The 26291-nt window shown below is 37.7% G+C and overlaps 1 protein-coding gene across 13 annotated transcripts in view; it reads left to right on the top strand.

The window, feature by feature from the left end:
• The first annotated feature begins 12123 nt into the window (after positions 1-12123).
• LOC108979025 overlaps positions 12124-26291 on the top strand; it is a 33455-nt gene continuing 19287 nt past the window's right edge. Inside the window, exons 1-2 of one of the 13 annotated variants that reach the window (XM_018926977.1) lie at positions 13135-13242; positions 15459-15543. The gene's annotated coding sequence lies outside the window, so the exon portion shown is untranslated. The other 12 variants (XM_018926976.1, XM_018949596.1, XM_018949593.1 and 9 more) reach the window with 12 other exon arrangements.

Here is a 26291-nt window from a genome sequence, read left to right as displayed (position 1 = left end):
GTGTGATAATCAATCAAAATTATTTGTCATTTATCCTTAAAGTACGAGTAGTTGTGTTGTGACAAAAGTCAGAGTCTTCAGCCATGACAACAGTAAACGCTGCAACAACAAAGACAACTCCGGCAATGATAAAATCATCAGTGATCATCTCAGCCATGGCGACGATTGTCCACATGGAATGACACACGCATTTAATGATTCAGATTTGGTACGCACGCTTTGGACAGTCTAGGAAAACAACAATAGCAACTAAAACCGTAATCGCCCTGAACTATTCTGTACTTCACAATAACCAGGCGTAACGAAAATGCTCGACAAATAAAATTAACAGGATTTTCAAAAAGATCAAAAACTGTTGAAGTGTCAGTGGACTATTGTCCAACAGAGTTCGAAGTGTTGTACGTGTACATGTGTATTTATATGCGCAGTTGCAATGTGTGAAACTGGTAACTGAATCGGCATTGTTTGTAGTGGAGGTCGAGCTTTTCATTGGACAGTGGTCGAAGTCATCAAGGGGCTCATAGCGTCAGTTACACGCTTCGAATACAATGCCTAGAAATAGAACAGATAGGAGCCCACCTAAATCGAAAATCATGAGGTGGTCTCATTCAAAGAATGTTTGTCATACATACATACACACATACATATCATACATATACTGTAATTAACTCGCTGTTATTAATGTGTCTTGATCGCACTTCCATTTATTCGGTTTCATTGTCAAATTGTTCCAATGACGTTATGCTTTTCTAACAATTCTTTGTTGCGCGAATTTCTTCCCCTTGGCTTTCGTGAAAAGCATATCCTATTTATTTTGTTGCTTTAGAAATGGTGAGAAGGAGGACGCTTATAAGAATCGCCAAGTGTATTACAAGATCTTTTTAACCGAGAGTCAAACATTGTGACATGATGCAAAAGTTTTCGGCTCTTGGCAAACTCTAAAAAAATATTATTTGCAAATATTTTTATACTTTCACAACAAAGTTGCTAAAGAGAGTATTATAGTTTTGTTCACATAACGGTTGTTTGTAAGTCCTAAAACTAAAAGAGTCAGATGTAGGGTTATATATAGCAAAGTGATCAGGGTGACGAGCAGAGTTGAAATCCGGATGTCTGTCCGTCCGTCTGGACATATTTGGACGTAATTTTTTTGGAAAAGTGGGCGTGGCCCCGCCCCCTACTAAGTCTTTTGTACATATCTCGTAAACTACTATAGCTATGTCAACCAAACTCTGCAGAGTTGTYTCATTCAGGCATTTCCATATACAGTTCAAAAATGGAAGAAATCGGATAATAACCACGCCCACCTCCCATACAAAGGTTATGTTGAAAATTACTAAAAGTGCGTTAACCGACTAACAAAAAACGTCAGAAACACTAAATTTTACATCAGAAACACTAAATTTTACATAAGAAATGTCAGAAAGAAGCTGCACACAAGCTTTTTTTAAAAATTGAAAATGGGCGTGGCGTCGTCCACTTATGGACCAAAAACCATATCTCAGGAAGTACTCTACCGATTTCAATGAAATTCGGTATATAATATTTTCTTAACACCCTGATGACATGTACCAAATATGGGTGAAATCGGTTCACAACCACGCCTGAAATCTCGATTATCACTTTATCATGCGACAGTATAAAATGTTCGGTGACACCCGAACTTAGCCCTTCCTTACTCGTTGTTTATTCGATTCGCCCTCCTCAAGATCTCGGTGAAGGTGTCTTGGATATTGGCGATGGCGCTTTCATATGTCTAAAATCTATAAATACCTCAAGCGCAGATAAATATATTGTTTCTAGTATTAGTTGACTGCTCAAAAAATACTAGATGGAAAGAAGCAAGCATTTATAAGTAAATGGGGTGGGAAGATGAGCTTTCCCCTTTCACCTACTTCTGATCTGACTTTTCATATTTTTGTATGTTTGTATGTACACATATTAGTCCGTATAGCCGTTTGAAAGCTCGGATTAGAATGTTTTAGTTTTTCGCAAATAACACACCATGCATACATACATACACATATTCAGATTTACATAGTATAACGTCCATGTGACCAATACAACTGCTGTGTAATTATGGGTTTATCTGTGGTGGCGGTTTGCTCATCGGCCGTTGGATGCTGCCGCCGCGCGTCTGCCGTGATTAGATGTTAGACATTGAACATTCGACAGGCCATCATTAATTCGATATTTTCGAAACTAAACCAGTTCATTTGTTGGCAGTGGAAGTGGCTCGCGCTCACGATTATGTTTTGCTTTTAATTTCTGTTTTCTTGCAATTTGTTCATGCTGGTTCCGCAAACTGCATGACTTCTCTTTACCCACGTACTTATGTATTTGTATATGTAGTATAAGTGTAAGAGCTTTGACGGCCCAAAGGTCATCAAGAAATACGCCAAATGGGAAACGAAACAATATCAAAATTAACCTTCGATTTGTGGTAAAATAAATATGGTGCCAATATCTAAAATAATAATTACGTAGATTTGTAGCTAAAGATGGACTCATGTGCTGATATGTGCGTTACGAATTAAATTTGAATGGATTCCTATATTTCTATATGGTCTTTTAGATTATTGGTTACATATGACTCCGTTATTTTTAAGCGTAAACTAAAATATAAATGAACACTATATATTGTTTCTAGTATTAGTTGACTACTCAAAAAATACCAGATGGAAACCATACTTGCTGCGTGAAGCAACAATTTACAAGTAAATGGGGTGGGAAGATGAGCTTTCCCCTTTCACCTACTTCTGATCTGACTTTTCATATTTTTGTATGTTTGTATGTACACATATTGGACCACATAGCCGTTTGGAAGCTCAGATTAGAATGTTTAAGTTTTTCGCAAAATAACATGAATTAGCAAGTATGGAATAAATACTAACTAAATCTAATATGTTTAGTCGAACAAGACTACTGGAGTTCAATTTATATCTCACTCTTTCCAAAATTTGCAAACTAAAATTTACAAAAGAAACGATGAGGTATTACCTTTTTAGCTTACGTAACGCTCTTGTAAATGCGTTAGGTGTTCGGTAATGTTAGATTCTTTGTGGGGCATTCGAGCCAATCTATCTCTGCTGTCCACATGGCATAAAAAAAGGATGGCAAGAAAACAAAGCCACAATCAACGAAACAAAAACTCAAAAACCCTTTGAGACCCAAATCAGTAAACCAAGCGGAAAACGCAACAATAATTCAAATCGCACTTTATTCCTGCCCCGCCCCGACCACCGCCCTACCACCTACTCTAACTTGTCAATGCATCTAATCGACAAGCGACCTGTCGGTGCATACAAAAGCTGAAGCTCAGCTGTGTCAAAACTTTCAGTTGCGCAAAGAGAAGAAGAAGAAACGCCATCAAGGAATTCAGTAGAACTGTGGAGAAAATATTCGGAGCTGTGGGAGGGAGGAAGGAATGAAGCAATGAAATTTATAGTTGATAGCGTGTGAAGTGTAAAACCACCAATGTGCAACCCACGCACCCCCCGTACTGCTAGAAATATCCACCCAAAACTGTCCGCCACAGTTAGGAGGCAAAAAAGGGATTTCTTTCACAAATCTTCTTATCAGTAAACTTTGAAGTTTGGCCAATCCTTTGCCGGTTGTCAAACAAGTATAAAGGCTTTTTGCTGGATGCCCGCGCCACATCTCATCGTCTTTGCTGAGTGGTGGAGTTTTTGATTACAGCACATATGTTTGTATGTATATGAGCCGGCGTGCATAGGAAAACACATATGTATGTACCTGGATTGCATAAAATGTGCGCGGCCAGTACGTGTTCCAGTCGAGATTACCATGTCAACTGCTTGAATGAACGATAATATTGAAAAGTCAAGAAAAAGCTCAAGAAGTGCAGAATCATTGATGTCTAATAAATAGAATGTATAGAAAAGGAATGTAGACAGAAAAATTTAATTATGCAATATTCAACAGCCGATCGCCGTCTGAAAATTGGTATAACTTTGAATATTAAAAACTGTTTGATTCAAAATTTTAAAGTTTTGAGATAAGTTTATGAATGCGCAATGTCCGCAAGTATAAACCCTCAGTAACTCCTTCTCTTTCGATTCGATTGGAATTGAATTTTGTACCTGTTATCGCTTGATGGAATTTAAGCAAAAACGCTTTTCTCCCGCTCACAGAAACATAATCCGGCAGCATTGAGCACAATGAACAAAGCGATCACCTGCGGTGCAGTAGACATTGGCGCCTGCAGCAACAAACCGATCACCGCCAACAACTACCGGCCACCGAACCACGACCGCCGATCTGCCACGGTCCACTTTCGCACATGTCGTTTGGCACAGACCGCGACCCAGCAGGATTATGTGCCCCATGTACGTGTGTATTTTGGGATTGGCCGCGCTTTGCTTGTTGTGTTGTTATTCAAACATAACTGACGGCCAGTTTGTTGTTGTTGTCCTCCAATTGGGACGCCGACAGCTACGTTCTTACAGTTTAAATGAACCTGACGACAGGATGCAAATGATCAATGCACCGCTGCAAACGCCATTAAATACGCATGCGCGAAGAACGCATCGCACAATATAGATTTGCACGGTTGCGGGGCCAGCGCGCCAGCGCAACGAGAGCACTTCCACATGCGCTTATTGCGAGTAAATTATAAATTAAGCTCACAACAAGGAACACAAATGTCTTTATATACATATGTGCCATATAAGCGAGCGCACCTGCGACTATTCATTTTATTACCTCAAGCGCAACGGTACCTCGCACATGTTTTGATATGTTAACATGGCGACAAAGTTTAGACTCGAAGACACAGTTGCGCATAGTCGGGTAGTCATTAGAGTACATAGGACCATTTCTGTATATATGTATGAACTTATCGGCTAGTTGACCAAGAGCTTCCACTGACGTTGTTTCAATTTTAAGATTATTTGTTTAGGGTTTGTGGCTAACTGATTTTTTGATATGGCTTAAATTCTTTAAAATGGGAGAATCAGAAGCATAAAGGTGGATCCATTTAGTAGAAATCCACTCGATTATTCCATCGACTGAGGAAGCAATCAGATTTTCTGCACAAGGCTTGCCCAAGCGTTTGAGCTGCATACGAGCGCATAAAGTTGACGGAAATGCCATTAGCAGTAATAAATTTACAGTAATAATTTACGTCGACGGTCTTCGCATGTCAGGACACGCCAACCTTTCATACACAGGCATATCTACTATTGACGTTATGGAAATGCCACAGAGGAACAACATTCATACGGCACAAAAATTTTGCTGGAAATTACATGCATGACAGCTCTAAAGTGGGTGTCCTTTACATTCCCACCAAGCTCATTATAAATGCTCAGGTTTACCGTATATTGGCGTGCATTAGTATTGGTGATTTGCATGACGGGGTGCAGTTGCGTGACATGACCACCGCCGCAGTCATTTCGCGTCATTGATGTCGTCTCCAAGTTCCCAGATACAACCTGGCAGTCTCGAGATTCGAGTTGGACTGCTCAAGTATATTGGCATGTTGACAATTTCAAAGTGGAACTGACGTAGCTACATTCGAGTTTTTGTATGTCATGKTTTGCGAGTTGCGGCATTTTTCTGATGTTTAGTATATGTTATTTGATACAGAATGTTAATTGATGCTCACTCATTTTCTTGTGTCGCTCGACATTGTGCTAGGGCTTTTAACCATTTGAGCCAACAGGGCAGGTATATGTTCACTTTCGATCATATCAACATAAAATTAGTTAGTCGAAAAAGTCTCGTATTTATCTTCGTATTTTGTCAATAGATGCGGTTGCAGTCATATATCTCCAGTGCTACCAATCACATTGTGTCACATCATWTAGTGTTGGAAAGGCGAGATTTTTTGCTTCATTTGAAAGTACAATGTCTTGAGAATACACTGTGAAAATTTCAGATAGAAATACGAAATATTTCGGTATAACGAGTTTCCTAGAGCGCTTCGGAGTCCTCTCTCTCGGTCTTATTGAATTTTAAACGCGTTTCTCTCAAAACCTTGGTTTTCTGGTCGGCTCGGGTCCTAACTTTTTTTCTCCTAAAAGGATTGCTTTCAAATTTTAACAGGCTGTTCTACACTTATAGTYYYMWYSGKWMYWAMSRRRAWKKTYMAMCCCYWAMYTTTTMWTTTWMMAMCCYTTYYTTKSYWAAAAAAAAGGACTTCTTTCAAAGTCCGGCATTTTGTTATTTACCCTAGAAATTTAACTTCAGTAGTTTCAACCAGAATGACATGTCTATAGATTAAGAATTATCAAGAATATTTGATGATTTCAGATAGCATCACGAGCGAAAATCACCCGGGCCACCCACGCGCTTTTTTTTTTATGGTTCCAACTTCGAGTGGCATAATAGTAATAAAGTATTAAATTTTTTCAAATAAATTTTTTTTATTTTCAATATGTAAATAAAAACACGCTAAATATTCAAGATAATTCCTTTTTATTTTCCTATAAAAACACCACCCTCCAAAGAAGTCATGAAAATTGGCATAAGTTACCATTAAGTTCGGAGAAGTTGAAAAAAGGTTCTAGCTGCTCAAAAATGAGTTTAAATAATGAAAAAATCGCTATATTTTGAAATTTTTGTAATTATAAAAAGGGAAGAATGCCACGCAAACCACCAACCACCTGCTGTATCAGTTCGTGTAGCACAACAATGGYTCGCTCGCTTCCATTCTGGAAATTTCGATGTGAAAGATGCATCCCGCTCTGGTCAACCAATCTTTGAAAAGGTCGATACAATTTTGAAAAAATCCCATTAGCAGCCATGACATCGCTAAGGCACTTAACATTCATCATCAAACGGTTTTGAACCAATTAAAAAAGGCTGACTAAAAAAAGAATCTCGATCTTTGGAGACCACATAATTGTTTGTGAAAAATTGAATGGATCGAAGAAACGTAATGCAATCGAACCGCTTCTGAACCGAATATTAACAGGAGATGAAAAGTGGATCAATTACGACAGTAATGGCGAAAAAGATCATGATCCAAGCGTSGTGAAGCTCAACAAGTGGTCGCAGAGCCAGGATTGACGGCTGGGTGTTTGGTGTGATTAGAAAGGAATCATCCACTATGAACTGCTTCAGCCTGGTTGAACCACTGATTCTACATTTTAATGTCAACAACTGATGAGATTGAAGCAAGCAATCGAAAAATACGGCCAGAACTGATCAACAGAAAAGGCAGCGCCTTCCTTCGCCGTCGCCAACGCTATACCACACACATCTTTGATGACTCGGCAAAAACTGGGAGAGCTTGGCATAGAAGTTTTGGTGTACATGGTGGGTATTACCTTGCATCATCGGACTGTCATTTGTTTCATTCATTGCAGAACTCCCTTAATGGAGTAAAGTTGGCTTCAATAGAAGCCTGTGAAAATTGCTTGTCGCAGTAACCGAGAAACCAGAAAAGTTTTACACTGATAGAATAATGTCTCTAGCGGAAGAATRGAAAAAATTGGACGACCAAAATGGTACATATTTGATTCATTGAAGTTCAAAAATATGAAAAGACTTCTTCGACTACCCAATATTAACAGTGTGCTAATATGAACTTGTATGGTTAGAAATCCAARGTTTGGTTATGGATAGGTACAGGTAACCTTAAAGCTTTGTAATAATTTATAGCGGTATTGCTTACAACYGAAACAAGAAAGTTATTACAAAGAACCGTTATGTGGAAAAATAGAACTATCTATCAAATGAATATTTGTACGAATRCAGTACTTTGTAGTATACCGAACTTCGAACTTAACCTGAAAATCGGTGATGTCCAATATATGAACCACTCTAAAGTACTAGATGCAAATTAGGATCCATCAATCTCCCATAAACAGTTCGTTCTCACCTTCATCCCTCACAAGCCGTGTGCGGGGATGAATATTGCAATACATACATATACATATCCATATATGGATAATTGTGTACTTGAAAAAACTAATTTATAAGATTTCCAGAAGATTTCAAATTCGAAATCCACCACATGTGGTAGAATCATTTAATTAAATGCAAATGGGAGCCTCGRTTGAAGSCWCAATTTGAAACCAAATTTTCCCACCAGAGCTTCCAGCAGCATCAGATTCACGTGCATGAGGAAAGCAATACATCATTCATATCCACACATACATACATACGTACATATGTATATACGATGGAGTATGCATGTTTACATTGCGGTACATGAGAATTGTTCCTTTCAATTTCGTTCATTCGTTTTATTCGTAATAAGCCTGCAAACACTAAGCCAGAACGAACACGCCCCAGCCAGCGAGCTGGCCCCGCCGCACATTACAGTAGCCACATCCACAAATGTAATTGACCACAAGTCCAACCAAACAGCCAATCAATCCATTAAAACAACACAAAAAGCTCAAATGTGCACATGCACATAAAAACAAGTCTTTATCATTAACGGTCAAGTAGATCCTCAAAGYCCGAATTTGAACCCACTCCCACCGCATCCCCACATTCATATCACAACAAATAGGTGCGTATGTAAATCAATACGTCTCCCTGCGGTGTGATAAACCCTATTCTGTTATTTGATTCCAAATGAATTCCCGGAATTTACATTCCGGCCAAGGCGCAACGTACGATCGGCACCGTACGAGTAGCTGCTGTGAATCAGCAACGATCCAACATTTAGCCAGGCATGGCAAATTAGGTAGCGGCATCACATCTCAATTGACTGGCAAAACACCAAGGATACAGGTGGACTCCTGCTTGCACGCCGACACACCCAGAAGCTGAAATAAGTACAGACATGTGTGGTTAGGTAAATATAAGGTGTTTTTAGAAGGAAATAGTGTTTCAAAGGAATAGCTTGATTTAAGTCCGTTAGACGACTACTTGTACATATTATGTCAAATCAATGATCTCTGCAGATAAACCAGCCGGTAYCGATTAGTTGAAAGCAAATATTCGGAGGGATATTTACTAGTGGSGTCAACATTGCTAAAAAAGAGGTGAAAAATTGGTCCGACACAACGGTTTGCTAGGGCGCAGACGCGATGCTCATATGCCCGAAATTCTATTAAAGTAGTAAATGCCATAAAATTTGACTTTTAATATGCAAAAAAGGTTAGTCACTTCATTATTTGCAATAAGTATCATATACCATAAAGAGCACCCTATACGAGCCAAACGTTTGAACGAGCTACACTTGCCTTACGAAGGCTTGCACACAGAGTGCACACAGAGTTCTCAAATCTGTGCCCAAATCCACCCGATCATCGAGAATTGCATAACACATACACTGACACAACTATCGAGTTGATCGCCAAAAAGCGCAGCTTGCCTTTTCATTGATTGTAATTATAAGCAGAACAGCTTCTGGTCTTTGTACATTTGCGTACGAGTTGCGAGTTGCAGGTTCCTTTAGCAAGAAAATCATACATACATACATATGTATATGTTGTCCCAAGCATCAATGATCTTTGAAGGCTGCTTTATGGCTGAGATCTTCAACGGCGCAGACCATAATGGCTCAAGCTCATTACGATCCAAAGGAGCCGGGGTGCAAAGTAAAATGCCTCAGCACAACTTTCTCAGGCTTTGCTCATGCTTTTCTGCATGTACTTGATGCAATTTTTGATTATGSCACACATATACATACATATGTATGTATGTATGTACCATACCTATGTTCACAGCTTTATGTGCGTGTGCATTTATTGCAAGATGCTTTTTTGTCTGCATTGATTTGCTGGCTCTTACCACGGTGGTGTGTAATAACTGCGGTTGCATTGATTATGATGGTGTTGTTATGACTGTCGAAGTGTTATTAGACGACTTAAGATTGACTTTCGCATTGCACTGTGTACGCCAACAACCGGACTTCACTTGCAGAGGCTGGAGGTAGGCGCAAAGCTTTGCGTAAAAATCAAAATATATTGGTGAGTGTGTAAAGAGAGAGCATTRTTGTTGCCAGTCAAATAGAAATGGTGTAACTTGATTTCTCGGTAGTAAGTACAATTTTAGATATTAGTCGGAACACACTTATACTCCAATCAGCACACAATGTTTCATGCAGAATATGTCCTGGAGGATTTAATTATATTAGTACACACTTTAAATACTCTATAAAGTGATGGAGTGCGGAGTTAGCAAACTCTATGCTTTTTACGCTAAAACCCCGCTTTAACTGAAATTAGCTCTAGACTCAAGCAATACAGACACATGTGGGACAGATCTTTCTTTATACACATATGTACCTTGTTTGACGTGGATAGGTTTATTCAGCCATTATTTAAGCAATCGGATGGAAGAAGTGCAGACAGGCGCGGCGATTATTTCGCCAGCTCGGCTATGAAGGGTAAATAAGCTTCAGCTAGCTTATTCAAGCAGGTAAACGAATTGCTTTGTTATATATTGTTTTGTTTTCAGACATTCGCATCGATCTATAGGTAAATACTTATAAAGGAACACATAATTAAATCCAGAAAATTAAGAAAACCACAAACAAGAAAAAAATTAATGTTATGATAATCAGAACTCCTGGACAAAAACACCGATCGTGTTCGATTTGGCGAAAATGTCTCAAATATGTACACACATGCATATATGTATGTTTGTGGGCAAATACACAATATGTACATGTGTATGGAAAGTACGTATGTATGTATGTTTGTGCATAAAGTCACGACACGCAAATGTATCCGGACGCAGAAGAAGCAGGTCAGATGCTGCACACATACTACATATGAACCCAAAAGCGCTGGTCTAATGTAGTATGTATGCATGCATGTGGTCGTCGCGATGCATATGTAAAATTCCGTGTCTAGACGCAAAAGAAACTAATTAGGGTTTAATGACCAAAAATTAACACATACATACATACTGATCCCGCTACAAATACAAAGATGCAAATCTGGCATCGCTACTGATGTTTGCGATGCCGAAGAGTATTTGTATTTGGATCATTCGTGACATATGRCATCGTCTATCGTTAAACATAAAATAAGGCAGAAAAGCTGATACAGGGAMGAGAACAAGGGAACAAATGATTAGTACCAACGCTTCAAACGATGTTATCCCGGCGATGCGACAAAGGATAGGCGTTACATCTGCTACATTGTTATACAGGTACATACATACATATGTACATATGTATGTACACGTCGGATAGGAACGCGATGATTTCTTACTTGCTCTCGAAGACCTCGTTTTTCCTGTAAAGTTTATAAAACATTTCGGTGCACCCAGTATTTAATATGATCCAATACAGGTATGTATTCAATTTTAACACTTTGAGTGCCGCGTGAGATCTTCCAATTCCTGGAAGGACCAAAAGGACCAATTCTTCTTCATTTTTCTAAATTTGCAAAAACTTTCAGAGATTTTTTTCTTTAATTCCGTGATTGTTAGTTTTTCTTTAGTTATCTCATTCATAGTTATAGATAAACGTTCTCTGGATAAACGTTCTCTGTTCAAAACAAGTATGAAAAGGATGGATGACTGAAACGTTTGCAACTCTGCTATATTGCATCAGCGACACCTGCAGTTAATATTACACACGAATTAGAACAAAGAAACACAGATGTCGCCGCCCACAGTCTTTAAACTTGGTCACATACTTTTAGGCATATTCGCACTAAAAATTATTATTAAAAAAAAATTATTGTATAAAAAAATTATTAAAAACAATTATTGTACGTTCTCTGCAATTTTGCATATCAGTGCGACAAACTTTTGAAAGGAACAAGAATCGCAACAAACTTTAAAAATAAATATAGAATCTGCAAAATATGCAATTATTAATATGTTAAGAAAGTTCTTTTATATTACAGCTACGCATTACAAACAAAAAAAATCATACATAAGTCGTAACGTTGATAACTTGACGAGTTAGTGGCCTACGTATTTGAAAGAGAAGAATTTCATGCTTTTGCTCACGCTTGCTTGTAAAGAAGCCGAAACAAGAGCTTTTGCTCTGCACAGCRAAACATCCACACACACACACTTGCCAACATGTAGCCGGATATGTTCTTACAAACCGGTAGGTAATCCAGAGAGTACTCAAAATACAACTGAAACTTTAGATTCGACTCCAATGCGGATTCGATCTTTGTCCTCAGGTGAGATACAGATAGCCACTTCGCGCATTCCACTTCAGATGCTCGGCGTAGCACGTCGGCTCCTCGCGGGAACTTATCCATTTCAGCGTTCAACTCTTAATTTCCGTTGTTTGTCTTGTGCTTAGAGTRTGTAAGCGAAGTGCCATGACTTGAACCCAGTTCAAGTATTGTTCCCGGTGCAAGCACACATGTCTTCATATCTATATATGTATATATCCTACACACAGAGACATAAGTGTGCGCGAACACGCAAGGTAACGCGATGTCTGTGATTTTAATCGCAAATTACTTAAAATGGATATTAAAACAAATATGAAGCGTATCGTGTCTTGAGAGCGTGTGTGGGTTTCTTAATTGTGGCTTCGGTTCGGCAAATAATGTACCTACTTAGCTTTGAAAAGTGAATTACAGAAGCACATCAAGCGTCTACATATGTGTGTGTGCCCGCGATAGTGTTGAAGTATTTATATATGTGCATGTGTATGTGTCTTTGATGTCAAGAAAAGTAAACGATGAGAAGAATAAAGAAAACGAGAGCACGGCGAGATCGATCAAACCGGTTCCCTATGGATTTCGGCTTAAGTCCCGAGTGTGTGAGTTTGACCGCAAGAAAAGCTTAACAACTATGCAATGAACCACCAATAGACTACGAAAAAACAAGAGAACCACATAAAAACACAATGCAAAACAAAGACCAAATAAACTGAATTTTCGGTCAGGACTAAATAAAAATATATAAAKTGTTGTGTACAAGTAATACTTACATACATATGTGCTTGAACATGGAATCATAATCATACTTGAAGTATATGGTGCCTTAGTAGTGCTGACAAAGCTTCAAAGCTGACTCTTACCAAACTTAACAGTTTGTGTGTGATCATCCACATTGTCGCGTTTTCGTTGCAAGTCATTTTGCCGCCAACACGGTAATTCGAGTTCCGCTTTCATCATACTTACCGTTCAATTAGCAGTCTTATGCACGTTATGTATGTACAGTTGGAAAATGAGTACGCTAGCTCTTGGCGATAGTGTTTGCTTTACTGAATGGAGGTAATTAAATGATGACATTCATTACCTGAGATAATTAAAAAAAAAAATTCAAGACATTTGTGTCCAACGGGAGATAATGTAAAAAGGGATCCAAAAAGAAAGTTTACGTCGAAAGGTGAGCTAAAATTATTTTGCCCTAAAACATACTTCAAGTAGACTAAATCGCAACCTCACCGTCTTTTATGTGAAAGTGCCCATCTCACAGACCGCTTGACGTCGTCTCGCTAAATTTTCTAATGTGAAAGAATAAGAGGTAGTATATACTTCTGCGGTGCAGGCACTTTAATCTCGTACTCTCTATCCAATTTCCTGGCAATCTGAAGAATTTCGGAAATGGTTAGGAAGACGCTTTTGATTTTAAACAGTGCTTTACCGTTGCATTACCGTTTCATTAAAGTTTTTAGCGCTGTATGTTTAATTTTGCAAAGGCTTAAAGCAGTGTTTCCGATAGCAAAATGTGGGTTAAGAGGATAGTTGACCGCATCTTAAAATAAATGGTTTGTTGGGTTGTACGAGCATAAGTGTGTTTGTTCACTTGAATGCGTACAGCATATGTTGCTTAGCAGTCAGTGCGCTAGCCAAACACTTCATTTGCGCAAACGCTCCACTCTTGCCCTTATCGAATACATACATACATACCCACTCCAACCTTACCAAATTTATTGGTAGTTCGCTTGTTTGATGTTAGTGACTCACTCCACAGTCAGCTTTTGTTAACACCGAGGCACGCTCAGAGCGCTCATATTGCGAGCGATAGTACCTTGCCAACAATTCACTGACTTCCCATTGGGAACAGCCGCCCCGCTTGGCAGTTAGTCGCTCCGAGCATTGGTGGTGAGTTCATTTCCAGARTGAACACCATTCAACAATCATGCAGTGAGCACACATGCCCGACTCGAACGGCTCATTGGACAATTCACTGCTTCAGCTGCTCACTTATTCAGTTGTTAATGAGACAGAACGCGAAACGGTCGTTATTCACGTACAACGGGCACATGCGAGCAGTTCCAAGCTCAGTACATCGTCAGAAGTGACAGCAAATAGAGTACGCAGTGGAGGGTCTTTGGCTTCGAAATCCAATAAAAGCGGGTTGATTACGAACGGTAACGGCGCAATTACATATGCAACACAAGCACTAAGCAATATTTGTGCAATACAAATGACACATAGTGAATAAGTTGTATGTGTGTGTGTGTGTATGTGTGTTAAGTTACTGAGTATTCGGTCCGTTTGTCGTACATGGCCGCGCATGAAACCGGCAGATGTGCGTATGAATGAAAGGTAGTAAAAGCACCAATAATAACAATAACAAAAACAAACGAGAACGAAAAACGGCAGTCAAGCGACGGCTTACCCAGGAACGTGATGAGTAACAGCAGCAACAGCAGCAACAGCTCGTGAGTTCATGAATTGCCGGTGAATGCAATTTTATTAAAAACAGAGGAAGAAATTCACGAACACACAGCAAACAAAAATAATATTAATCAAATCGACGGCGATCGCAGTGTCGGTTGTCATTGTTCAGTGCAGCTGCTTTGAGGCATTGACGCAACCGGTCGGAATGGAGCGAATTTTAGCAAGCGTTTGAGCTTTTGCGCACCACTCSGCCACTGCCGCCCCACCGCCTCCCGATAAGGGAGCAAAGAAAGAAAAAACAAACACTCCGGTGAATTATTGTTTCCATATACATAGAAAAGAATATTCATATACATATGTATGTATGTGCGTACGAAAAGTGCAAAATATGTAGAAAAAAGAAAATCGAGTTGTGTACTTACGTATGTGACTTTTATATAACATTTAAATATAATAAAAAGAAATCGCACTGTGTTTGCGCACACGCCATCGGCCGATGCAAATGCTTAATTTCCAAACAGATGTACGTGTGAATCATATACTTACATACATACATGTACATATATGCAATTACGCGAATGCATGCAGTGGGGACTTGATAAATCGAACATGCCATTGCTAAGCATGCGSTTTATTAGATTGAATTATCTGCAGTTATTTTGATTTGTATACGCACATCTGCAAGCCGTAAGTTTTGAAAACATCATATTTTATCATACGTCTGTCTGTCTGTATGACAAAGAATAATTTCTCATCGGGGTACAATCGTTTATCGAGTTTACTGTACTGTTTGTGTGTGTGTGTGTGTGTGTGAGTGACCGTGATCACGCGAAACGTGTCAGTTTAAGTATAATCGGTTGCGTTTGCAGTATCTTGTTATGATCATTTAAGTGCGAAAAAATTTACATAAATACATACATAGATGCATTGCCACGAAGTACTTGCTTACTTGTGCTTAAATAATTTGCTTTATAGCATTTAATCCACATTACCGGTTTCACTTTGCGGTTAAAAACGATTTGTGAAAGAAATAGGACAACACACTTGCACACATACGCACGTACGTATAAAATTACATACATACATACATATGTAGAAGTTTATACATATGTATACTTAATGAGTGATAAAGAGAAAACCAAGAACAGCATTTCAATTAAGCTAAGTGAAAAACATTGCATGCATTTTATCTAGTGCAGACACTTCTGAACCTACAAACATATACATACATATGTACATATTTATCAACAGTATTTGTATTGTCGTCCTTGAAGTGAAGTGCTTGCCATTGTGAGTACAGATCACCTGAAGAAGCGAATTGTCCGTGGAACAGTTTGTGCTTCCTCCAGCAAAAATAAAAAAAGCGATCTTCGATTTACTTACTTACGTACTAAGAATGTACGACTTCTGTCGCTTATCATACTAGCGAACGACCGCCCGTYCCGCCACACGCTGCACTTCAATACAACCTTACAAACATTCTGGTATCATCAACAGCGTTATCGTCAAGGTAAATAGATATGAGTGTTCTCGTACTATAAATAACCTTCACTCTCATAATATTTGTACATATCCACTGTAGGTTGAATATGTACACATAAATTCACGCAAACACATGTGTATATGAACATCTCCATGCTTTCCCGCGTTCAAAGAAAAGTATTGGTCAAAACATAGTGAACTGTAAGGCACCCTTACCTTGACAAAGCCGCGCATACAATGACATTTTGAATCCTATCAGATTCCTAATTTATAATAGATAGTTCAAGCCATAAGATATGGGGGCCGAAAGCGGCTTAATCCATTCCTAGCCCGAAACGATTCCCATATACATATGTAGGTATACCATGTACCCATATAATAAATCTCCAAAATAGAATGGTCATTTTGGTGATTTTTTGACCATATTTGACTCTGTACGCTTGGGTGGTTTCTACTTTTTACCTTTCTTCTCCTCGAAGCCAAAATCACCATGTGGAAGCTGAAAACYCCAACAACCACTTTTTTAACTTTGTTGTTTGGCAGCCGCATTATAGCCAACTTTAATTACTTAAAAAAGATTAACATTCACCTGCACATACACCACACATAAATATAACCATACACGCTATTTTCATACAATTTGATGTACTATACATACTTACGGATACGCTTACAATTACGGTAAGCATACATATACACACATGCATACCCTTAAGCACTTGGTGTGTGTGTGTTTATGATTGTTCGCCAAATTGACTTGGTTCGTCGGAATATTCCACACACACATACACAATTATATTACATACATACATACACTTCTATGTATATACTATTAAGCAAATTTTATTTTTTGAAGTTCCAACAACGAAATACATATACACATAAATATGTATGTACTTCAGCTTTTTTAATTACAACACCATGTATATATGTACATACATATACATATATGTTAAGTGCGTGACTACCAACTGAAGGGTCATGGGTCTTCAAAGTACATACAATTCTTTTTTACAGTTCTGGTCTGATTTCTTGAGATTTCTTGAGATTTCTGAAATAAAAGTCCAACATAGAAGCAAAAATATCCCCTTAGTTAATAATCACATTCGCAAAGCGTAGTCACAGGAGCAAGAAATATATATGTTTTTATGTATGCATGTACATATGTATGTATTATTTGCCTCATAAAATGCCTGCGATGTCCAACCTCAGCCCACAGCACAGCGGATGAGCTTATTGAGAACGTTGGCAAACAATGTCACCGTACGGTTATCAAAGGAACCCATCGGCAAGTTAGACACTGTCCAATACATACATACATATGCACACACACATGAATGTGCAATACATTCGTTCTTTTTCAAATTGAATGCATTTAAAATCTACAAGGAAATTTATGTGTACATATGTACTAATGTATATATTTTGTCAATTTATARTCAATAAAAATGTAGTAAAACAGGAATTTAGGAATCTCTTCGCTTTCAGTCACATACACACCACTGCATCCCTGCAAAACAATTGCGTAATTTCCAAGGAGAGTAGTCCCAAACCAGTATTTATTGTATATATCCGATACTATGATCTTAGTATCGAAGATACTAGAAATAAAGAGAAAAAAATCGAAGTATATTTATATTATATATAACGTGTTGCAAAGTAATATAACGATTTTGTTCTGATCCTAAACCTTAACGAGAGAGATATACATACCTTGTATGTACATATATCAAACTAGCTGACCCCGCAGACGTTGTCCTGCGKGAAATTATGTGTGTTTGAAATGAAAAGAAAGTTGAATTTATCATTTCATTTTTTTCAATGTAACGTTGCTTGATAAACCACATTTTCTTTTCCTCATGAAAAGTGTAAGATATTTTTATTTGTAAATCTTCCCCGATTCACAACGAATAACCTCTGAAAATTTGATCAAGATTGGTGCAGCCGTTCTCTTAGCGTTACTAACAAACAAACATCCGTTCGTTTGTATGGGAAAAGAAAATGGCTGTTTTTAGGTTTTTCCCGGAAATTATTCGAACTTTCCTTGCCGTAAAATCCATCCTTGAACCTCAACGGTCACATTAAAAAAAAAATTATCAAATTTTGTTCAGTCGTATGAAAGTTATGAGCGTACATACATTTTGGCGATTCGTTTTTATTTATATAGATGTAATGTTAACCCCCGCCGACAGCAAATATAACAGGTAGTTAACCTCATACTGTACCTATTCCCTAGCACTACTTTTTTTTTGTCAGATTTCTCTCAAAACTATGTTAGGTGTATACAAATTCAAAACCGATACATAACTATCTAGTTCGATTTGTGCTCCATGGAGCAATATAAATTTGTATATTGTTCAGGATTTCGATGGTTTAAAGCCGAAATATTGACGGAACCGTCTTTTCCAAAACTCTTCCAAATTCTCACACTTCTTTGACTANACTTAATGAGTGATAAAGAGAAAACCAAGAACAGCATTTCAATTAAGCTAAGTGAAAAACATTGCATGCATTTTATCTAGTGCAGACACTTCTGAACCTACAAACATATACATACATATGTACATATTTATCAACAGTATTTGTATTGTCGTCCTTGAAGTGAAGTGCTTGCCATTGTGAGTACAGATCACCTGAAGAAGCGAATTGTCCGTGGAACAGTTTGTGCTTCCTCCAGCAAAAATAAAAAAAGCGATCTTCGATTTACTTACTTACGTACTAAGAATGTACGACTTCTGTCGCTTATCATACTAGCGAACGACCGCCCGTTCCGCCACACGCTGCACTTCAATACAACCTTACAAACATTCTGGTATCATCAACAGCGTTATCGTCAAGGTAAATAGATATGAGTGTTCTCGTACTATAAATAACCTTCACTCTCATAATATTTGTACATATCCACTGTAGGTTGAATATGTACACATAAATTCACGCAAACACATGTGTATATGAACATCTCCATGCTTTCCCGCGTTCAAAGAAAAGTATTGGTCAAAACATAGTGAACTGTAAGGCACCCTTACCTTGACAAAGCCGCGCATACAATGACATTTTGAATCCTATCAGATTCCTAATTTATAATAGATAGTTCAAGCCATAAGATATGGGGGCCGAAAGCGGCTTAATCCATTCCTAGCCCGAAACGATTCCCATATACATATGTAGGTATACCATGTACCCATATAATAAATCTCCAAAATAGAATGGTCATTTTGGTGATTTTTTGACCATATTTGACTCTGTACGCTTGGGTGGTTTCTACTTTTTACCTTTCTTCTCCTCGAAGCCAAAATCACCATGTGGAAGCTGAAAACTCCAACAACCACTTTTTTAACTTTGTTGTTTGGCAGCCGCATTATAGCCAACTTTAATTACTTAAAAAAGATTAACATTCACCTGCACATACACCACACATAAATATAACCATACACGCTATTTTCATACAATTTGATGTACTATACATACTTACGGATACGCTTACAATTACGGTAAGCATACATATACACACATGCATACCCTTAAGCACTTGGTGTGTGTGTGTTTATGATTGTTCGCCAAATTGACTTGGTTCGTCGGAATATTCCACACACACATACACAATTATATTACATACATACATACACTTCTATGTATATACTATTAAGCAAATTTTATTTKTTGAAGTTCCAACAACGAAATACATATACACATAAATATGTATGTACTTCAGCTTTTTTAATTACAACACCATTTACATATGTACATACATATACATATATGTTAAGTGCGTGACTACCAACTGAAGGGTCATGGGTCTTCAAAGTACATACAATTCTTTTTTACAGTTCTAGTCTGATTTCTTGAGATTTCTTGAGATTTCTGAAATAAAAGTCCAACATAGAAGCAAAAATATCCCCTTAGTTAATAATCACATTCGCAAAGCRTAGTCACAGGAGCAAGAAATATATATGTTTTTATGTATGCATGTACATATGTATGTATTATTTGCCTCATAAAATGCCTGCGATGTCCAACCTCAGCCCACAGCACAGCGGATGAGCTTATTGAGAACGTTGGCAAACAATGTCACCGTACGGTTATCAAAGGAACCCATCGGCAAGTTAGACACTGTCCAATACATACATACATATGCACACACACATGAATGTGCAATACATTCGTTCTTTTTCAAATTTTTCATTTAAAATCTACAAGGAAATGTATGTGTACATATGTACTAATGTATATATTTTGTCAATTTATAATCAATAAAAATGTAGTAAAACAGGAATTTTCCCTGCAAAACAATTGCGTAATTTCCAAGGAGAGTAGTCCCAAACCAGTATTTTTGGAGTAGAAAAAACCTCAATGATATCATTATTGTATACATCCGATACTATGATCTTAGTATCGAAGATACTAGAAATAAAGAGAAAAAAATCGAAGTATATTTATATTATATATAACGTGTTGCAAAGTAATATAACGATTTTGTTCTGATCCTAAACCTTAACGAGAGAGATATACATACCTTGTATGTACATATATCAAACTAGCTGACCCCGCAGACGTTGTCCTGCGKGAAATTATGTGTGTTTGAAATGAAAAGAAAGTTGAATTTATCATTTCATTTTTTTCAATGTAACGTTGCTTGATAAACCACATTTTCTTTTCCTCATGAAAAGTGTAAGATATTTTTATTTGTAAATCTTCCCCGATTCACAACGAATAACCTCTGAAAATTTGATCAAGATTGGTGCAGCCGTTCTCTTAGCGTTACTAACAAACAAACATCCGTTCGTTTGTATGGGAAAAGAAAATGGCTGTTTTTAGGTTTTTCCCGGAAATTATTCGAACTTTCCTTGCCGTAAAATCCATCCTTGAACCTCAACGGTCACATTAAAAAAAAAATTATCAAATTTTGTTCAGTCGTATGAAAGTTATGAGCGTACATACATTTTGGCGATTCGTTTTTATTTATATAGATGTAATGTTAACCCCCGCCGACAGCAAATATAACAGGTAGTTAACCTCATACTGTACCTATTCCCTAGCACTACTTTTTTTTTGTCAGATTTCTCTCAAAACTATGTTAGGTGTATACAAATTCAAAACCGATACATAACTATCTAGTTCGATTTGTGCTCCATGGAGCAATATAAATTTGTATATTGTTCAGGATTTCGATGGTTTAAAGCCGAAATATTGACGGAACCGTCTTTTCCAAAACTCTTCCAAATTCTCACACTTCTTTGACTACAAAGCTCCACTATAGASCGGGGATTGGAATTTTCATGAAGAGTTGTTTTTTTCACTGCATAGTACACACCCTTATATACATACATATGTACCTACATATATATATTTCTATGCGCTGGAAGATGTTGCATAACTGCATTAAACCGCTGCCACCACTGCAGCAGCGATGGGATTTTACTGCTCAACAGCTAACGTTTGGCGCCGCCTTTGTGCTGAATATCTGCGCAGGAATTGATTTTCTGGCAACAACAGCGAATTATCAACTCACAGCGGACAGAAGTGGGCAGTTTGCCCTCCCCCAAAGTACACACATACTATGTACATACGTGTATATGTATATCTGCACGTGTGCACACATGTGAATGCATGTCGGGCCGCTGTGATTTCCAGCCGTCTGCATTTGGCAAACTCTCCGCTCAGTTCGGCTCTAGGGTCAGCGGCACATTGGCAGCGCCGTTGGCGCTTATCTGAGAGCGATTGCGAGTGTTTTTGGCGCAGTGACACAAATTTGCGACAGYTCATTGTAAGCATAAATTCTGCACATTAGACAAATTAAGCGAGGCGCCGCTTTGGTTGAAGCTTCTCAATAAAGTCGTTTATGTACACTAAACATGTTTACATAAATTTGTATAATAAGTATGTATTAATTTTTAGAAGTGGACTTTCGTATGAATATTTCTAATTTTCGGTTCAAATTAACGGGACTATGCTATTTGTGACGATGTAATCGCACTCTCAGTTCACTTTTCGATAATTCAGGATGCAATTATGATAAGTTCTGAACGACCATATAGAACCCCACAATGCTTGAGGCAGTGCGAACTGGGCCGAATTCGTTGAGCACCAAGATAGGTTTAGTTTTATTTGCACGAGGTCTTCATATGAATATGTCAGATATATTTGCAAGTGTATTGTGTGTGCGCTCGCACTTTTGTCTGGGTTTTAATGAAAACAATGATGTCATAATTGCTGAAAATTTAATTTGCGCGCCCCTGCAATGTCGGCAAGTTGAACGCAGTGAGGGCTCATAATGGACACACTTACATCTATTTATACATTTACGCTCTGCATTGCACATATAGCATGTTATTATTTCATATGTGAAAACAAATAATTCGAGTATGCAAGTAAATAGGTTGATTGACAATTACTTCATTTCTGCAAAGAATGCAAATTAAGCGAACAAAAGCAACCCGTCGAAAAGTGCACAAGCAGAATTTCTACAAAAAACTCTAAACATTTGGCGCTTCGCATCACCCAGCTCTGTTGAGTGCATGCATTGTCTTACRTACATACATACACAGCGATTTTGCAATCGGGCACGTTTCAGAACAACAACAATAAGTGGAATACGAACTGATCGACAGAAGTCACCCGTTTAGCATGCAACCCCGTTTTCATTGATACATGCATACATACATACATACACGTTGTTTACGCTGAGCTTACCTTACTATAATTGCAATACACCTTAAACAAGCAGAAAATTAACAAACATCGAAAGTGAGTGCAACAAATGTGCCCATTTATGTACATAAGTAAATGCATATGAGGAGTATGAATGTGCGCTCACTCCGTCATTCCCATCAATAAGATTGACTTGGAGTTAACTTAGGAGAAATTGGTAGAAGGGAATGCTGAGAATGCAGCAAACACGTCGTCGAGATGCTTGTCCCAGAAATAGAGGATCAGAAAACACTTTTTGATGTTGGTTTAACCCGTGGATCGAACCAAGGTGCTCTTCAGTCAACAAGCGCGAGCACACACATTTTCCCTGCCTTTAGAAATGTTATTCCTAGCGAACTCTAGTTATTTGCATAATTTATGTGTATGGTATATACTTACATACATACATATGTAAATATTGGCAAGCCCCTTTGAATTTATGTATGATTATGATGTACAGTTTTGCATTAGCAACTCACTTAAGATGGCATATAAGGAAAAAACCAATTACATCAATACTTATTGGTGTGTGTGTGTGTGTACAGATACAGCCAATGCGCGACGATTATGTTTTGTGAGATTGTTGTTTGTATTGAACTAAAAAATCACTGTGCATAAAAATTTCATTTGAGCAAATGAAGATTCGAAAACCAGTTGAAATCACAACTGATCGTTGCGGTCATACAGACAAACCCTCATATATTGAACAAGCTCTTCGTTAGCTTCATAACACCCCAAACTTCACATAAATGCGCACACAAACATGCTTATGGGCCCAAAACACCAGCAACGCTGTCCAAAGTATTTCCAACTTGAAACATCTCACCAGGCTGGTTGCTCACTTCTAGCGGAGCCTACTGTATGCTTAAGGGCAGCACAACTTAAGAGTATGTTACCAAAAGCTTTTGAACGATTTGCGCATTTGTACGGTCTCCCAAACTGGCACTTGAAACGCGGCGATTTCAAAAGTTTCGCTTTATCGCGCGTACATCGAGTACATGTGACTTATCGGCGGGAACCATAACGCTAATTTCAGATTCATACAGCACCTGACCGCGTAAATTCTCAAATGATTGTTCGTTGCAAAGATTTTATGTCTTGAGAAGTTGTTGGTCCAATCATTTGAAGGCGATGCAAGAAATGAATAAATTAAATACTCTTAGGATTTAGAAATTAGTATATTTATGGAAAACTAGCCCTGTCAGATGTTTACTGATTGCTTGTAGATGGCCTACAGGTTAGATCCTCGTTAGCTTTCTGATATTGAAATGCAATATAGTACCTACATATACACACAATGTATGTATGTAGATACATACATAAGTATGGAAGACCTTCACTCCTTTGAAAAGACCAGGAAGAGAAGGACCTGGTTTCATTTGGAATCTCCAACTGGCACCAAAAGAACGACTGGCACGCTGYTGTAAACTCGGCTATAACCGCGTGATTGTTGTCTACGAAAATGAAGATGAAGATATAAAATTTCAGGGCGACCTTTCACAACTACTTCAAAATGGAAGAAAAGTTAGTCTCACAAATCAACGACTGAAGAATAGTAGTTTCGGTTGTGTAGTAAGTCTACAKATGTAAGAATGTATGAAGACGATTTGAAGGGTCGTAAAAGAGCGCAGAAATAGCTAACGAAAAACGGTGGGATATTGGAAACAAAATAACACATTYAAAAGCGGCATGAGCTAAGCCAAATCCCATGTTATGTATGTACATACATACATATAAAGTATATTATATGGTATATAAGAAACATTTCTCAAGTATGTACCAAGTATGTACCATTGGAGCTAAGTGAGATGATATTTTGAAAATTTTTTACTAACTCAACGAGCACCGTGTCTTCGTATGCTTGTACATATGATTGCAAATATTTCTTRAAGGTTTAAAGAGCACTTAGCACTTTGTTGTATACCTTTAAAAAAGTAATTGTTTCTATTTATTATTGTTCTTTTACGTTTTTGCGTTTCTTCTCTGGCCTTAGAAAGCTTGCTTGAATACGCTTTTATTAAGCTRTGTTCACGTGTGGGGTATGTACATACATACATACAAAAGTACATTTATATTATACCAAAAACAAAGCAAAACAATACCACACTCAATGAGATACCTAACTGAAGTTACGTGTTTTCTTCCAGAGCATCAATTATTTAAGTATGTATCTGAATACGTTTATGTGCATGCGCAGATACATATATATCTACATATTTACATGCAAATACATATACAATTTGTTCATCTTTTGGTACAAATGTAAAAAGCTTTAGATCTTATAATTGATCTCGCATTGCTCAATTTATTTGAAGGAGTCAATAACAACAACAATTCATCCATCTGTACGTATTTATGTAGATATAGACTGTATTTTATATTCGTGAATTCCATATGAGCGATCTTGCGTTGTGCACGCATACATATGTATGTTCTTCTTTGTATACATGCTTGGAGGCCGTATGGTTCCTGAGCAGTTAATAGTGTGGAATGTGAAACATTTAATTTGCTCGTATGGCTTTGTAAGTGCGCAAAGATACATTCTTCGCTCCAGACCTCGAAACCTAATTGCAATACAATTTACACACATGTGGATGAAATAAATCCGAAATACATATATATATACATATGTTCATTTGTATTCAAGGTAATGCAAACACCCTCCAGGAATGAGCAAGCAATAAGTAGCAATTCTTTTGCATGCTTTTACTAAATAAGGTTAAATAAAGTTCACGAAARTTGTAAATAAAACGCAAAATATTTAATTGTTCATCAATATTTATTTTATCGCCTTCAAAGCAATCCCCATCAGATGTAATACACTTATGSCAACAATTTTTCCAATTCTCGAAACACTTTTCATAAACACTTTTGGAATGTCCTTCAGCGAACTTTGTTTTATCTCTTCGATCGACTGATAACGGGTTCAATTTCGATGATTGTTGACGGTTTTGCATTCAAACTCAGAAGCTCATGTCTCATCGGCAGTCTCCATGAAAGTGGGATCGGTATTCCCACGATCAAACATGTCCAAAGAGATCTGTCTACGGTAACCTTTTTGAAAAAAAAAACAAAAAAATCAACTTTATCGGGACGAGGCGGGCAAGAACGTTTTGCATACCCAACATATTCACCAAAATCATTCGAACGAACTTCGAACACTTTAGCCATATCTCTAACACTTACCTGACGATTTTCAAACCACATTCTTTCATCAGTTGAACAGGTAGAACGAGGCATGCCTTCAACGATTTTCGACCATCTTTGAAGATTTTGTACCACTCGTGGGCTTGTGTTTTTGATAAAACTGAATCACCGAAAGCCTTTTCCAAAATACAAAATTTGTGACAAATTCTTTGTTCGGTATTTCTATCCATTGTAAAAATCGCAACGCATTAATGAGGTGTGCCGACTGTTGTAAACCAACTGGTTGACAAATTACGCTCATATTTGGCATACTAATTAAAGACAGTCCTACCAACTTAGCAAAATACATGTTTTTGAAATATCATTTACCCGGGGTGTTTAATTAGAATTTCCGGGTCCTTTTCTGCCAAAATTATGTAGGTTTTCTTTTCGAAACATTTTCTTGCAAAATACTCCACTATCCTCTGAGAAGTCTTGATCTTAGAGATCTTC

This window comes from Bactrocera latifrons, unplaced genomic scaffold, assembly GCF_001853355.1.
Source record: "Bactrocera latifrons isolate USDA-ARS-PBARC rearing strain unplaced genomic scaffold, ASM185335v1 scaffold_130, whole genome shotgun sequence".
NCBI classification, from domain to species: domain Eukaryota; kingdom Metazoa; phylum Arthropoda; class Insecta; order Diptera; family Tephritidae; genus Bactrocera; species Bactrocera latifrons.
This window is presented reverse-complemented; position numbering and strand designations above follow the sequence as displayed.